We start from the raw sequence: 17,640 nt of genomic DNA, 5'->3' as shown, positions 1-17,640 counted from the left end.
AATGAGAGCCATCAAACCACCCGCAACATCATCGAGCAAACTATTGGGGTCCTCAAGCAGCGGTTCCGCTGCCTTGATCGCTCCGGAGGAGCTCTCCAGTATTCGCCGGACCGGGTCTCCCAATTTGTGGTGGTTTGCTGCATGCTACACAACCTGGCTATCCGCAGGACTCAGGCACTGCCACCTGACGTTGGACCAGCACCTCAGGAGGAGGAGCAGGAGGAGCATGAGGAGGAGGAGGAGGAGGAGCAGGAGTACGTTCCCAGGAGGGAGCGACCAGGGCCAAGGGCCGTACGACGCCACCTTATTACACGGTACTTCTAAGCCCCCTGTCAGGGAATGGCCAGGGGCCATGAGGGAAGATGAATGCAGCCGCTCCGCAAGCCCTCAGCCGGCGAAGCCAACAAACACTAAGAAGAACAACCATGGAGACTGCATGAATAAAGATAATTATTTATTACACAAAAATGAAAAGCCCTTCCCACATGAATCCCCAAAAACAATAAACGGGCCCCACAAAAAGCCCAACAAACGACTCACTCCCACAAACTGGGGAGGAGTCACTCCACATTTCTTCAAACCGGGCCTCAACGTCGGCCTAACGCAAAAAATAAGCCCTCCAACAACACAACCATGGGCAAAATAAAGATGGCCACCGCCATATAAAAGGAAAGCTGGCCACACCCTCTACTGAGTGGCCCGCGAGGGCGAGACCTTGCCCAGCCTTTTGCCTCCCCTGCCCGGCCTGCTGCTCCTTCGCAAGCTCTGCCCAGTGGCTGCTGCGAGGCTGGGGGAAGGCGCCTGAGGCTCAGATGCCCTTCCGCCAGATGCCGCTGGGGGGCGGCCTACACGGCGTTTGGGCCTCGAGGGGCCGTCTACTGAGTGGCGCACCTGAGCCTGGCCACCATCAGCTGCAGCCGCTTGCCCTTGACGCACCAGTGGGGGAATGGCGGCGACGGATGGCGCAATGTGGGCCAGCTGGTGTCTGGGATGCGCTGGCTGGTGCTGTGGCGCGGTGGCACTCGGCCGGGCCCGCACTGTAGGATCCACAACAATCAGCCGAGGGGCGGCTTGCTGGGATGGTCCAGCGCGGTGGCTGCCCTGGCGATGCCTGCCTGAGACAGCGCGTGTGGCAGCAGTGAGTGCCCCTGTTGTCCTGGTGTGCGCCCGCATCACATCCACCAGGGTCTTGACGGCATCAGTCAGCATGCCGCCACTCGCGGCAGTTGCTGCCCCGAACTCGCGCACACTGGTCGCCAGTGACTCGATGGCCTCAGGCATGCGCCCCACCACGCTCATGAGCTCCGTGTGGCGCCGGTCCGAATCCTCGGCCAGCTTATCCAGCTTCCGCACCTCCTCCGAGGTGAAGGTGTCCGGACTGGAGTCGCGACTCTCCCGCTGGGGAGGAGGGGGCCGAACTAGGGGACCCTTGCCATGTTGGTGGCGGCGAGTGTGCCGATCAGCAGCACTCCCCTCTGATCCTTGCCCCCTTTGGGGGGAAGGCCGCGGGCCACGCGCACGGCTCCTGGGTGGCTGGACGCCACTGGTCCCAGAAGCTGCATTGCCCTGCGACAGTTCCTCCAGGCACTCGTCCAGTGAGGAGGTGTCAAGCATTTCCTCCTCTCCTGCGGGACGTGACTGTTCCCCCGATGGTCCGGCTTGCTCCTCCTCCTCCTCCTGCTCGGAGGTGCTGTCACTGGCAGCTTCAGGGTCCTGGTCGTCACCAGCTGAAAGCAGGAATGGACAAGAGTAGCTTCAGAGTGAGGAGACGGCGTCAGCGAGGGAGTTAGGACTGGTGGCATTCAGCGCATTGGTGGGACAGTGGCAAAGGAGGTAGCTCGGATGGGCCAGTGCGACGCGAGAGGGCCAAAAGGCGAGGTCCTTACCATTGCCGGGCAGTGGAGGGTCGGCTACTCCGCACGCTGTGGGGACGAGCACACGGGCTCCCATGAGCACACACACGCGCTCCTCCAGCCGAGTGAGCTTCTGCAGCTTGGCGCGGCCACCCCTGGCACGGGCCTGGCAATTAAAGGCTACTTTAGCCTGCAAGAGAAAGGACGGGCTGTAAGTGCGCAGTGTAGCCCTGATGTAGTGTGCACTGCCTCCCATGGTGGAATAGCTTGGCCAGAGTGAAGCCCTGATGTAGTGTGCACAGCCTCCCATGGTGGAATAGCTTGGCCAGAGTGTAGAGTGCCGAATGGCCAATTGATGCTCATGACTGTCCCAATGCTGCTGACTGAGGGCTGGCCAATAGGACTTTCAGCTCCCTTTGCCCATCATGTCAGGTGTACATGCAAGAATGAGGAGGAGACTGGAAAGGGTACTCACCCTGACAATCCTGGTCAGGTCGTTGTATTTTTTACGACATTGTTTGTGGGTCCTGGGGGCATCGCCGGTGAACGTCACCCTCTGGGCGATCTGCTTCCAGGCTTTGGTGTAGTCGTGGTGGGTTGGATTCCTCCCACTCTCTGGGAACAAGATCTTGCGCCTCACCTCCAGAGCTGTGACCATTATGTCCAGATCACCCTCTGAGAAGCGCAGGGCACGCTGACGGGCCTTCTCTGGCGTTGCCATGACTCCCTGGGGCTGAGCAGCAGTGTTGAGGCCTCTTTGCAAGGCTGCAGTGTGCAGGGCGTGGCAGCAGACCAATTCGTCCCTTCCCCCTTTAAGAGCTGGTCGGCGCCACGGGGTCTGCTGTCAGTCCAAAAATGACCGCACCCGCGCTGCGCTCCGCCTGGGCGCTATCCCTCTGGACCTCCAGCTTAGCGCCTAAAGATAGTAGTGGAACGCCTCTTTTAGCGCTCCACCAACCTCTTAGGGCGAAGCCACTGAATTTCCGGCAACGGGGCGCTACTTTGGGGCGGGGCGCTAACTTCGGGCGGGCGCTAAGGTTAGCGCCCCAAAACTGCCTATACTGAAAATCTAGCCCTATCAGTGGTAAGGATTACATCTAATGTATATTCCATTCAACCTACATCTATACTCGGATCAATTTTCTGTACACTCAGACCTAGACCTATGACATTCCCTCTATAATCAGACCTAGATCTATGAAATTCCCTCTATAATCAGACCTAGATCTATGACATTCCCTCTATTCTCAGGCCTAGATCTATGACATTCCCTCTATACTCAGGCCTAGATCTATGACATTCCCTCTATACTCAGACTTAGATCTATGACATTCCCTCTATACTCAGACCTACATCTATGACATTCCCTCTATAAGCAGGCCTAGATCTATGACATTCCCTCTATACTCAGACCTAGATCTATGACATTCGCTCTATACTCAGAACTAGATCTATGACATTCCATTATACTCAGGACTAGATCTATGACATTCCTCTCTAATTGGAACTAGATCTATGACATTCCCTCTCTACTCACACCGAGATCTATGACATTCCCTCTATACTCACACCTAAATCTATGACATTCCCTCTATACTCACACCTAGATCTATGACATTCCCTCTATACTCAGGCCTAGATCTATGACATTCCCTCTATACTCAGGCCTAGATCTATGACATTCCCTCTATACTCAGACCTAGATTAATGACATTCCCTCTATACTCAGGCCTAGATCTATGACATTCCCTCTATACTCAGGCCTAGATCTATGACATTCCCTCTATACGCAGGCCTAGATCTATGACATTCCCTCTATACTCAGACCTAGATCTATGACATTCCCTCCATACTCGGAACTAGATCTATGACATTCCCTCTCTACTCGGAACTAGATCTATGACATTCCCTCTGTACTCTGACCTAGATATATGACATTCCCTCTATATTCAGGTGTAGATCTATGACATTCCCTCTATACTCAGAGCTAGATCTATGACATTCCCTCTATAGTCAGACCTAGCTCTGTGATATTCCCTCTATACTCAGGCCTAGATCTATGACATTCCCTCTATACTCAGACCTAGATCTATGACATTCCCTCTATACTCAGACCTAGATCTATGACATTCCCTCTATACTCCGACCTAGATCTATAACATTCCCTCTATAATCAGACCTAGATCTATGACATTCCCTCTATTCTCAGGCCTAGATCTATGACATTCCCTCTATACTCAGGCCTAGATCTATGACATTCCCTCTATACTCAGGCCTAGATCTATGACATTCCCTCTATACTCAGACCTAGATCTATGACATTCATTATACTCAGAACGAGATCTTTGACATTCCTCTCGAATTGGAACTAGATCTATGACATTCCCTCTCTACTCACACCTAGATCTATGACATTCCCATCTACACTCACACCTAGATCTATGACATTCCCTCTATACTCACACCTAGATCTATGACATTCCCTCTATACTCAGGCCTAGATCTATGACATTCCCTCTATGCTCAGGCCTAGATCTATGACATTCCCTCTATACTCAGGCCTAGATGTATGACATTCCCTCGATACTCAGACCTAGATCTATGACATTCCCTCTATACTCAGACCTAGATCTATAACATTCCCTCTATACTCAGGCCTAGATCTATGACATTCCCTCTATACTCAGACCTAGATCTATAACATTCCCTCTATACTCCGACCTAGATCTATAACATTCCCTCTCTACTCAGGCCTAGATCTATGACATTCCACCTATGCTCGGAACTAGATCTATGACATTCCCTCTATACTCAGACCTAGATCAATGACATTCCCTCTCTAATTGGAACTAGATCTATGACATTCCCTCGCTACTCACACCTAGATCTATGACATTCCCTCTATACTCTGACCTAGATCTATGACAATCCCTCTATACTCAGGCCTAGATCTATCACATTCCCTCTATTCTCAGGCTAGATCTATGACATTCCCTCTATACTCAGGCCTAGATCAATGACATTCCTCTATACTCAGACTTAGATCTATGACATTTCCTCTATACTCACACCTACATCTATGACATTCCTCTATACGCAGGCCTAGATCTATGACATTCCCTCTATACTCAGACCTAGATCTATGACATTCCCTCTATACTCAGATCTAGATCTATGACATTCCCTCTATACTCAGGCCTAGATCTATGACATTCCCTCTATATTCGGACCTAGATCTATGACATTCCCTCTATACTCAGACTTAAATCTATACATTCCCTCTATACTCAGACCTACATCTATGACATTCCCTCTATACGCAGGCCTAGATCAATGACATTCCCTCTCTACTCACACCTAGATCTATGACATTCCCTCTATACTCACACCTAGATCTGTGACATTCCCGCTATACTCACACCTAGATCTATGACATTCCTCTATACTCAGGTAGATGTATGACATTCCCTCTATACTCAGGCCTAGATCTATGACATTCCCTCTATACGCAGGCCTAGATCTATGACATTCCCTCTATACTCACACCTAGATCTATGACATTCCCTCTGTACTCACACCTAGATCTATGACATTCTCTCAAAATCAGGCCTGGATCTATGAAATTCCCTCTATACTCAGGCCTAGATCTATGACATTCCCTCTATATGCAGGCCTAGATCTATGACATTCCCTCTATACTCAGACCTAGATTAATGACATTCCCTCTATACTTAGACCTAGATCTATGACATTCCCTCTATACTCAGACCTAGATCTATGACATTCCCTCTATACTCGGAACTAGATCTATGACATTCTCTCTATACTCAGACCTAGATCTATGACATTCCATTATACTCAGAACTAGATCTATGACATCCCTCTCTAATTGGAACTAGATCTATGACATTCCCTCTCTACTCACACCTAGATCTATGACATTCCCTCTATACTCACACCTAGATCTATGACATTCCCTCTATACTCACACCTAGATCTATGATATTCCCTCTATACGCAGGCCTAGATCTATGACATTCCCTCTATACTCAGACCTAGATTAATGACATTCCCTCTATACTTAGACCTAGATCTATGACATTCCCTCTATACTCAGACCTAGATCTATGACATTCGATCTATACTCAGGCCGAGATCTATGACATTCCCTCTATACTCAGGCCTAGATCTATGACATTCCTGCTATACTCGGAACTAGATCTATGACATTCCCTCTATACTCAGGCCTAGATCTATGGGATTCCCTCTATACTCAGACCTAGATCTATGACATTCCCTCTATACTCAGGCCTAGATCTATGACATTCCCTCTATACTCGGAACTAGATCTATGACATTCCCTCTATACTCAGGCCTAGATCTATGGGATTCCCTCTATACTCAGACCTAGATCTATGACATTCCCTCTCTACTCAGGCCTAGATCTATGACGTTCCCTCTATACTCTGGCCTAGATCTATGATATTCCCTCTCTACTTGGAAGTAGATCTATGACATTTCCTCTATACTCAGACCTAGATCTATGACATTCCCTCTATACTCAGGCCTAGATCTATGACATTCCCTTTATACTCAGCCTAGATCTATGACATTCTCTCTATACTCAGACCTAGATCTATGACTTAGAAACATAGAAGATAGGAGCAGGAGTAGGCCATTCAGCCCCTCGAGCCTACTCCGCCATTCAATGAGATCATGGCTGATCATGCAAACTCAGTATCCTGTCCCTGCCTTCTCCTCATATCCCTTGATCCCTTTAGCCTTAAGAAATATATCTAACTCCTTCTTGAATATATTTAATGAATTTGCCTCAACTGCCTTCTGTGGTAAAGAATTCCACAGGTTCACCACTCTCTAGGTGAAGAAATTCCTCCTCATCTCTGTCCTAAATGGCTTACCCCTTATCCCCCACCATCGGGAACATCCTTCCTGCATCTAGTCTGTCTAGTCCTGTTAGAATTTTATAAGTTTCAATGAGATCCCCTCTCATTCTTCTAAACTCCAGCGAGTATAAGCCCAATCGACACAATCTCTCCTCATACGTCATTCCTGCCATCCCAGGTATTAGTCTGGTGAGTCTTCACTGCACTCCCTCCATGGCAAGAACATCCTTCCTCAGATAAAGCAACCAAAACTGCACACAATACTCAAGGTGTGGTCTCATCAAGACCCTGTACAACTGCAGCAAGATATCCTTGCTCCGGTACTTGAACCCTCTCGCTACGAAGGCCAACATACCATTTGCCTTCTGCTGCACCTGCATGCTTACCTTCAGCGACTGGTGCACAAGGACACCCAGGTCTTGTTGCACTGCCCCTTCTCCCAATCTATTGTCATTCAGATAATAATCTGCCTTCCTGTTTTTGCCACCAAAGTGGATAACCTCGCATTTATCCACATTATACTGCATCTGCCATGCTTCTACCCAATCACACAACCTGTCCAAATCATACTGGAGTTTCTCAGCATCCTCCTCACAGCACACACGCCCACCCAGCTTTGTGTCATCTGCAAACTTGGAGATATTACATCTAGTTCCCTTGGCTAGATCATTTATATATTGTGAATAGCTGGGGTTCTAGGACCGATCCCTGCAGTACCCCACTAGTCACTGCCTGCCACTCGGAAAAAGAGCCATTTATTCCAACTCTTTGCTTCCTGTCTGCCAACTAGTTCTCTATCCAAGTCAGTACCTTGCCCCCAATCCCATGTGCCTTAACTTTACATGCTAATCTCTTATGCGGGACCTTATCAAAAGCCTTATTAAAGTCCAAATACATCACATCCACTGGGTCTCCCTTATCTATTCTACCAGTTACATCCTCAAAAAATTCCAGTAGATTAGTCAAGCATGATTTACCTTTTGTAAATCCATGTTGACTTTGTCCGATCCTGTCACTGTTTCCAAGTGCTCTGCTATTACATCTTTTATAATGGACTCTAGCATTTTCCCACTACCGATGTCAGGCTTACCGGTCTATAATTCGCCGTTTTCTCCCTACCACCTTTTTTGAATAGTGGGGTAACATTAGCTACCCTCCAATCCATGGGAACTTTTCCAGAGTCTATAGAATTATGATAGATGACCAGCAATGCATCTATTATTTCTAGGGCCACTTCCTTAAGTACCCTAGGATGTAGATTATCAGGCCCTGGGGATTTATTGGCCTTCAATCCCGTCAATTTCCCTAACACCATTTCCCTAAAAATAATGATTTCATTCAGTTCCTCCCTCTCATTAGCCCCTATGTTCCCTGACATCTCTGGGAGGTTATTTGTGTCCTCCTTTGTGAAGACAGAACCAAAGTATGTATTTAATTGGTCTGCCATTTCTTTGTTCCCCATTATAAATTCCCCTGGTTCTGACTGCAAGGGATCTATGCTTGACTTCACCAATCTTTTTCTCTTCACATATCTATAGAAGCTTTTACAGTCAGTTTTTATGTTCCCTGCAAGCTTACTCTCATACTCTATTTTCCCCCTCTTAATTAATCCCTTTGTCCTCCTTTGCTGAATCCTAAACTGCTCCCAATCCTCAGGTTTACTGCTTTTTCTGGCCAATGTATCTGTCCTCTCCTTGGATATTATGTTATCCCTAATTTCCCTTGTTAGCCACGGTTGAATCACCTTTTTTGTTTTATTTTTATGCCAAACAGGGATGAACAAATTCCGTTGTTCATCCATGCGATCTTTAAATGTTTGCCATTGCCTATCCACTGTCAACCCTTTGAGTAACATTCCCCAATCAATCCTACCCAACTCGCGCCTCATACCATCATGACATTCCCTCTATACTCGGACCTAGATCTATGACTTTCCCTCTATACTCAGACCTAGGTCTATGACATTCCCTCTATACTGAGACCTAGGTCTATGACATTACCTCTATACTCAGACCTAGATCTATGACATTCCCTCTATACTCAGACCTAGATCTATGACATTCCCTCTATGCTCAGGCTTAGATCTATGACAATCACTCTATACTCAGAACTAGATCTATGACATTCCCTCTATACTCAGACCTAGAACTATGACATTCCCTCTATACTCAAACCTAGATCTATGACATGGCCTCTATATTCAGGCCTAGATCTATGACATTCCCTCTATACTCAGAACTAGATCTATGACATTCCCTCTATACTCAGGCCTAGATCTATGAAATTCCCTCTCTACTCGGAACTAGATCTATGACATTCCCTCTATACTCGGAACTAGATCTATGACATTCCCTCTATACTCGGAACTAGACCTATGATATTCCTTCCTCAGCAGATAAAGAACTAGATACTAAACTGCGCTTTTTAATAAACTGGATTTGTTTTCATTTGAGCAAAGGTGGTTGCGGGGTGATTTGATAGAGGTGTACAAGTTTATGATGGGTTTGGATAGGCTAGACGGGAATAGGCTGTTCCCACTAGTTGATGGTACAAGGAGTAAGGACTAGGGGACACAGATTTAAGGTTTTGGGCAAGAGTTACATGTGGTATGTGAGCAAAAACTTTTTTACGCAGCGAGTGGTGAGGACCTGGAACTCGCTGCTGACGGAAGTGGTGGAAGCGGAGACACTCTATGTTTTCAAGGGGAGACTGGATAGGCATTTGAAGGAAATAAACTTGCAGGGCTACGGGGATAGAGCGGGGGAATGGGACTGACTGGATTGCTCTGCAGAGAGCCGGCACGGACGCAATGAGCCGAATGGCCTCCTTCTGTGCCGTTATGATTCAATGACTCTATGGCCCATAATTTCCGATAGGAGGCTTCCTGCGTGCGGATGCCTCCTATCGGGAAAAAATCTACACCCTTACCTGAGGGCTCCCGAGGTGCGGCCATTTCCGACCCTGGGCCTGTCCACAATCGAAATGCCCAAGGGCGCATGTGGTTCGCAAGCATCCCTGAGATCACGTGGGCCAGGCGATCCAATAGGAGAAGGGAATCCCCGTTCATTCTTTTGACAGATAGATCCCAAAAACACATCAAAACATGAAATAAATGTTTAAAAAACCATCACATTTTTAAAATGAGTTAAAATTACAATTGAATTAAATATTTTAAACAAAAATTTAGTTTTTTGAAGAAAATAATTAAAGTTTTTTACACGGCTAAAAATAGACTTACCTTTATTAAAAGTATTTCAAAATTGTAAATGAGTGGAAAAAAATGATTTTTTAAACTTTTTTAAACTCTTAGGGGGTGAAATTCGGTATCGCCCCGTTTGGAGCGCAATTATCAGCTGGGCACAAAGTTTTGCTCCTGGCGCTAATTATCGCCTCCGACTGCAAACTCGGAGGTGATTGGAGCGCCAAATCAGATGCTACACACCGCTCTTAAGGCGCAAAGGCCAAGGCGCTAACTCAGAGCGTGGGCAAAACGCAGGTGATGTCAGTCAGCAATGGAACACAGACACACTGGTGCCGGCCAGTTCTTAAAGGGGAGGGTCGATCTTGCTCTCCAGCCACACCCTGCTCATTGCAGCCTTGAATCTCGGCCTGGACAGACCTGTGCCTAAATTTTCCAGCCAAGGACTATGGAGAGGGTGAGAGAACAAGCTCAGCGCTTCAGCGACCAGGCCTTGGAGGCTCTGGTTGGCGCGGTGGAGCGCAGAAGAGCTATACTATACCCTGAGAGTGGCAGGAGGCCATTGCCGCGCGACTACAGAAGAGTGTGGAGGGAGGTGGCTCAGCACATCTCCTCCAGGAGCATGGTGCCCAGAACCCATACACAATGTCGCAAAAAGTTCAATGACCTCACTCGGGTCATCAGGGTGAGTGGCTGTTTTTCAATACCTCTCCATCCCTCCATCTCAACCTCACTCTATGACCAGAGGGTGTAAAAACACCAATACCCAACACTCATCCAAGACCTATGGCCATCTCATAAAACACACACACACATTCCACACCTTGCATAGAGTAAGGGCGATTCAACCATGGGAGGTGTTGTGTCTGTACCTTTCTACCTAGACACAATTAGGACTCAATACCCAGAGATTCAAACATGAGGTTACTTTATTCAAAAAAAAGGTTCTGGAGAGTACAGAACAAAGAGAACAAAAACCCAACCAAGAGAACAAACCCAACCATTTATCTGCTGTGACAGCGCCACCGCAGGTGGGAGGAGAACACATAATACATAACATATTCCTCCCCTCTTATATGAAATGTCCACATTATTCCTCAACAGCTAAGTTCCTAAGCCTACAGATCCAAGCGTCTTGGAGGCCGCCGCTCTCTGACAGGATACCGGCGGTCATCGCTGGCTTCCACAGCAGTAGGCATTGACACAGGCCTAGATAGAGAAGGTGCCTGTGTCAGTCGAAAGTCAGGAGTTTGCACAGGTGGAACAGTCTCTTTGACTTCCTGTGTTGGAGAAGAGCACTGTGGCAAAGGATGCTGGTTTGCGGTATCATCTGGAAACAGTTCAGGCCAACCAGCCGTTGGAGCATCTGTGGCTCTCTCTGCTCCTAGCAACAGTTGATCAGTGTGTCTTCTCCAGACGACGTCCTCAGCAGTCTCAACTGTGTAAGACACAGGGCCCATCTGCGCGATCACCGTAGCAGGAACCCATTTCGGTCCAGTGTTGTAGTTTCGAGCTAGGACGTGCCTCTCCAGGATGAAACCGTCTCGCCTTGGCTCTTTTCTCTCTCCTTTCAACTTGAGCTTGTTGTTGACGTTGGACAACCTGCTCTGCCCTTGGAGGTTTGAGTAAGTCAAAACTTGTCCGCAACTGCCTCTTCATCATGAGCAAAGCGGGGGAAGTTTTGGTTGTGGCATGCGGCTCGTTCCTGTAGGACAACAGGAAGCTGTTCAGACGTTGGTGGATTGAGCCCTGACCTTGCGATGCCTCCAAGGCGTGCTTCAAAGTTTGCATGAACCTTTCTGTGAGGCCATTAGTAGAGGGATGATAGGGCACAGACCTGATGTGTTGGACACCATTCACTTGCAGGAAGGTTGCAAACTCCTGTGATACAAATTGTGGACCGTTGTCACTTCCGAGTTGTTCCGGTGAGCCATAACAGCTGAACATCTCACCAAGTTTCTCAATTGTTTTCTCTGCCATGGTAGACCTCATCACAGTGACCTCCGGCCACTTGCTACGCACATCCACAACCACCATAAACATCTTCACTTCGAAAGGACCGGCGAAGTCCACATGTACTCGCTGCCACACTTCTTCAGGCCAATCCCAGGGGTGTAGGGTTGCCAGCGGTGGAACATTTGACATGGGGAACATGTTTTGGCTTTCTCCTCAATATTTCCATCGAGACCTGGCCACCAGAAGTAGCTTCTTGCCATTTCCTTCATCCGAACCATCCCGCTGTGGCCTGTATGAAGTTGTTGCAGTACAGGTTCCCTCAGAGGTGGCGGAATGATGACACGGCGTCCCCAGAGAAGACAACCTGCCTGGACGGAGAGCTAATTTCTTTTTGAAACGTAAGATTTCAAACTAGGAGAATCTCCTATAGCTCTCCCTCGAATGACATGAATGACATCATTCCACCACCTCTGAGGGAACCGATACTGCAACAACTTCATACAGGCCACAGTGGGATGGTTTGGATGAAGGAAATGGCAAGAAGCTACTTCTGGTGGCCAGGTCTCGATGGGAATATTGAGGAGAAAGCCAAAACATGTTCCCCATGTCAAAGGGTCCGGAATGTTCCACAGCTGGCAACCCTACACCCCTGGGATTGGCCTGAAGAAGTGTGGCAGCGAGTACATGTGGACTTCGCCGGTCCTTTCGAAGAGAAGATGTTTATGGTGGTTGTGGACGCTCATAGCAAGTGGCCGGAGGTCACTGTGATGAGGTCTACCAAGGCAGAGAAAACAATTGAGAAACTTGGTGAGATGTTCAGCCGTTTTGGCTCACCGGAACAACTCGTAAGTGACAACGGTCCACAATTTGTATCACAGGAGTTTGCAACCTTCCTGCAAGTGAATGGTGTCCAACACATCAGGTCTGCACCCTATCATCCCTCTACTAACGGCCTGGCAGAAAGGTTTGTGCAAACTTTGAAGCACGCCTTGAAGGCATCGCAAGGTCAGGGCTCAATCCACCAACGTCTGAACAGCTTCCTGTTGTCCTACAGGAACGAGCCACATGCCACAACCAAAACTTCCCCCGCTTCGCTCATGATGAAGAGGCAGTTGCGGACAAGTTTTGACTTACTCAAACCTCCAAGGGCAGAGCAGGTTGTCCAACGTCAATAACAAGCTCAAGTTGAAAGGAGAGAGAAAAGAGCCAAGGAGAGACGGTTTCATCCTGGAGAGGCACGTCGCAGTAGAGATGGGTAATTTCCCTTTACCACATATAGTGGCAATTTCGCAGTCTGTCCGTTCAATTTAACTGTCACCTCAATGGCGCCTCTCATGGCCACAGGTTTGCCGGTATACATCTTTAGCACAATGTTTGTTGGCTGAAGGGTCAGATGCTTTAGCATTTTGTTGTAGACAGTGTCTGAAACAAGGGACACAGCCGCGCCTGTGTCCACCTCCATCCGCACTGATTGTCCCTCCACCAGTGGGGACACCCAGTAGCCATTTGGACCACCTGCAACCATCAGTATGTGCACCTCTTCCTCCTCAGAGATGTCGCACCCCTCTGTTTTGCTTGTTCCATCATACCGCACTGAATGAACACTCTTTTTCTTCTCTTGTCCAAATACAGACATTTTCCTTTCATGCTTCCCAGCTCTGTCTGTTCTTTTTTTACGTCTACAGGCACATTCAATGTGACCCTTTTTGCCACAATTTCGGCATTCCAGCTCCGTACACCAGCAGTCATTAGCGTGATGGCCCGTTTTCCCACAACGGTAACATGCACCTTTAGGCTCAGACGACACCTTGTGAACTCTCCCTGTTGAACTAAACTGGTGGGCCTCCTTTTCCACCATCTCCATGGAGACACTAACTTCAATGGCCTTTTCAAGAGTAAGGTTGTCCTTAGTAAGAAGGCGCTTCTGTGTGGCTGCACTTTGCAGACCACACACAAGTCTGTCTCTAATGGAGTCATTCAGCACCTCCTTGAACTCGCAGTGTTCTGACAACCTTTATAAAGCAGCAACAAACATAGTCACTGTTTCCCCCCTCCTCTTGATTCCGTTTGTGAAATCTAAATCTCTCAGCAATAACTAGAGGTTTCGGTGAAAAATGTGCTCCAAGAATTTTCACTAGTTGTTTATATGTTTTAGTTCCTGTCTTAACTGGCTGTACAAGGCTTCGCATTAAATTGAATGTCTTTGCTCCCAGTATACTCAAAAAGGTAGGCACGACCTTATTGTTTGCCACCACATTCGCCAAAACAAAATAGTCAAAACGTTCCATATAAGCGCTCCATTGCTCCACATTTTCATCAAAATCACCGATGTTTCCAAATATAGTAGCCATCTCACGTTTCAAATTTTAATTTCTGTTTACTCACTGCACCCGTCTCTGTTCCGAGTGTTTTGTAGTCGAAAACAAGAAAGTTCCCACAACGCAGATTCATCCGATCCTCGTCGCCACTTTGTTGCGTCTGTACCTTTCTACCTAGACACAATTAGGACTCAATACCCAGAGATTCAAACATGAGGTTACTTTATTCAAAAAGAAGGTTCTGGAGAGTACAGAACAAAGAGAAAAACCCAACCAAGAGAACCAACCCAACCATTTATCTGCTGTGACAGCGCCACCGCAAGTGGGAGGAGAACACATAATACATAACAGGAGGCACATCAGGCAAGACCATGGCTGCATACATTGAGGGCTATTCAACTATGGGAGGCACATCAGGCAAGACCATGGCTGCATACAGCAAGGGCTATTCAACTATGGGAGGCACATCAGGCAAGACCATGGCTGTATATTTACTCAGACGCCATTCTTTTTCTTGCAGGCCAAGCTATCTCATAACAGGAGACAGCAGCAATGGACGGGTGGAGGGCCGCCTCAGCTGCAACCCCTCAGCGATCTTGAGGCGCGCGTCCACAGGATTCTGGCAAGCCAGGTGATCGGTCCCATCGCCCCTGGATAGGTCGACCCCATTCGGGACAGCAATGGTAAGGTCATCAGCTTTCTCTCTTCTCTCATTCCACTTGTCCCTCACAACAACAGCCTTTTACACTTTCAATCCAACTTACTAAATCGCTCCACTCTTTCCTCCCTTACTGCCCTCCTGTCCTGACGCTAAAGCCACTCTTGTACCTCCCTGCTTTCAGATGGTGATTCACCAGCTGAGGAGACGGGCCCTCAAGCTGCCAGTGGGAGCGAAGCCTCAGGCGAGGAGGAAGAGGAAGCTGGATCCTCAGCACCAGCGTCTCCCAAGGGAGCCCATGCACACACTGGGACCACATCTTCCCTGAGGGGAGCAGGGGGGAAGGGTCTGATGAGGGTGAAGCTCTGGGACCCAGCATGCTGCAGCAATGCCATGGGGGTAGGGAAGCTCGGGGGCCTTCTCCCCGGAGGGAGATTAGGCCAGCGAGTCCTGCTGCACTGGATGCAGAGGAGGAGCGGATCATTGCTGAAATGAACACCCAGGAGGTGGACATGCACACTCAGCTCATGGGTGCAGTGGGAAGGGTGCCTGAATGCACTGATGCACTGGCAAGGAGTGTGGAGCACTCCGCTGCAGTACAGGCGGACGCCACGCAAATGCTTAGTGCTGCATTTCAGTCACTGGCTGCCGTGATCCAATCTCAGACTGCTCTCATGCAGTCTCAGATTGAGGCAACGCAAGCACTGACTGCTGCCATCATCGCTGGTTCGGATACATTTCCCCGGGGCTCTCACCGTGCCGCAGCAGGCCAGCAACCTGTGCTCCAGCAGATTGCTCCGGATGCTGAGGTGCTGCCCCATGGGAGTGCCAGTGTGTCAGTCGAGCAGGGAGGTGCTGTCCTCTCTCAGGATGACAGCATTCCTGCTGCCACCACTGTCACTTCCCCATTGCACTTGCCACCGCCTGTAGCTCAGACTGCTGCCGCCCATGCAGAGTTGGTGCAGTCTGCAGCCAGGGCCTCCAGGCCCAGAGCTGGTCAAGGGCATCCTTCAAGGACATCTGTAGTCTCAGGATCTGATACTCAGCAGCCTCCCAGCAGCCTTGCTGCGGCCACTGGGGCCCCATTACGGAGGAGCAGTAGGGTGGGAAGGGGGGAAGTGGGCAAGGGAAGGGGATCACCCTCGAAGGGCAAAAAGTAGGAGGTCTGACAAAATGTTGGGAATGTTTTTATTAAAGGCCAAGGTTCATCTGATAACTTTTGTTTAGTGTTTTGGCCATTATCTCCAGTTATGTTAATTCATGATTTTTTGTGTTTGTTTCTATTAATTTGTCATGAATAAATGACACACACAGAGTTTATAAAATAAAAAAGTTGTTGTATTCAAAATGTACATGTTTGGCCTTTGGAATCATTGCTGCCTTGGCCGGCTGAAGGGGTTGTGGGTTGCTTGCCATCATGTTGTTCTCCATGCCCGAAGCCATTTCCTGAGTAGAGGCCTAGAAGCAGCTTGTTATCAGTCTTTGATGGACAGCCCTTGCAGTTTCAACATTGTGGGCCTCCCTCCCGCCTTGGTGTTGCTGCTGATCATACTCCTCCTCTTCCTCCTCCTCTTCCTCCGGTGCACCAAGGCCTGGTGGCATTGGCTGGGTCCTGAGGATTGCAAGGTTATGAAGAATGCAGCAAACAACTATGAAGAGGGAGACTCGCTCAGCCGAGTACTGCAGGGCTCCTCCTGAGTGGTCCAGACAGCAGAACCATTGCTTGAGCATGCCGATCGTCTGCTCAATGATGTTCCTGGTGGCGCGATCGCAGCTCAGCAGGGGTGTTGGGGTTACGGAGCGCTGTCATCAGCCAGGTGCAGAGTGGACAACCCTTGACCCCGAGGAGCCAACCACTTGGCTGATGCACTGCCTGGAAAAGCTCTGGCACACCTGTCTGGCGCGGGATGAAAGCATCGTGGTGCTGCCAGGGTAGCGGGCATTGACAGCGAGTATCAGCTGTCTGTGGTCACAGACCAACTGGACATTTAAGGAGTGGAACCCCTTGCGGTTTCGGAAAACCTCTGCATTCTCCTGCAGTGCCCGCAATGCCACATGCGTGCAGTCAATGGCGCCCTGCACCATGGGGAAGCCTGCTATCCTCGCAAAGCCCAATGTGCATTCATACTGTTTGGCCCGGGTCATCGGGAAAGAGATGTACTGGCGTCTCCTTTTATAGAGGGCATTTGTGACCTCCCGGATACAGCAATGGACTGCGAACTATGAGATATTGGCGATGTCCCTAGTAGCTGCTTGAAACAAGCCGGTGGCATAAAAATTCAGAGCCACTGTGACCTTCACTGCCACCGACAGAGACGTCCTGATCCTCAGTTGACCACCTCCTTGCTGAAGGGCAGCCTGCGCAAACACTGCTCCTCAGACAAATGAATGTAGGAGAATTGTTCCCGGAATACCCTGGGAGGGTAAGGTCTCCTGTACAGAGGCCTGTTGGCCCTCCTCCATCTGGCCATGATTGCCACTCTCTCTCTGCGTCTCTGATGCCTCCAATTCTGCAGGCGCAGGACGACACCCCCAATCAGTGCAGCCCCCAGAGTCTCTTGACAATCGAAGGTCAAATCCAAAAGAACCTGCAAAGTGATGCTCAGTAGCCAAAGCTACTTCACACAGCGTTGACCCTCTGCAGAAGTCTCTCTCTCTCTCTCTCAGAATCTCTCTCTCTGTCAGAATGAGTGGTGCAAAAATGTCTCCCACAAAAAAGGCAGGAAGAGGGCACCCTTTCAATAGCGCCCCC

The sequence above is a fragment of the Somniosus microcephalus genome, chromosome 12 (assembly GCF_052327205.1).
Source record: "Somniosus microcephalus isolate GS21.2 chromosome 12, FLI_Smic_1.0, whole genome shotgun sequence".
Lineage (NCBI taxonomy): Eukaryota > Metazoa > Chordata > Chondrichthyes > Squaliformes > Somniosidae > Somniosus > Somniosus microcephalus.
This window is presented reverse-complemented; position numbering follows the sequence as displayed.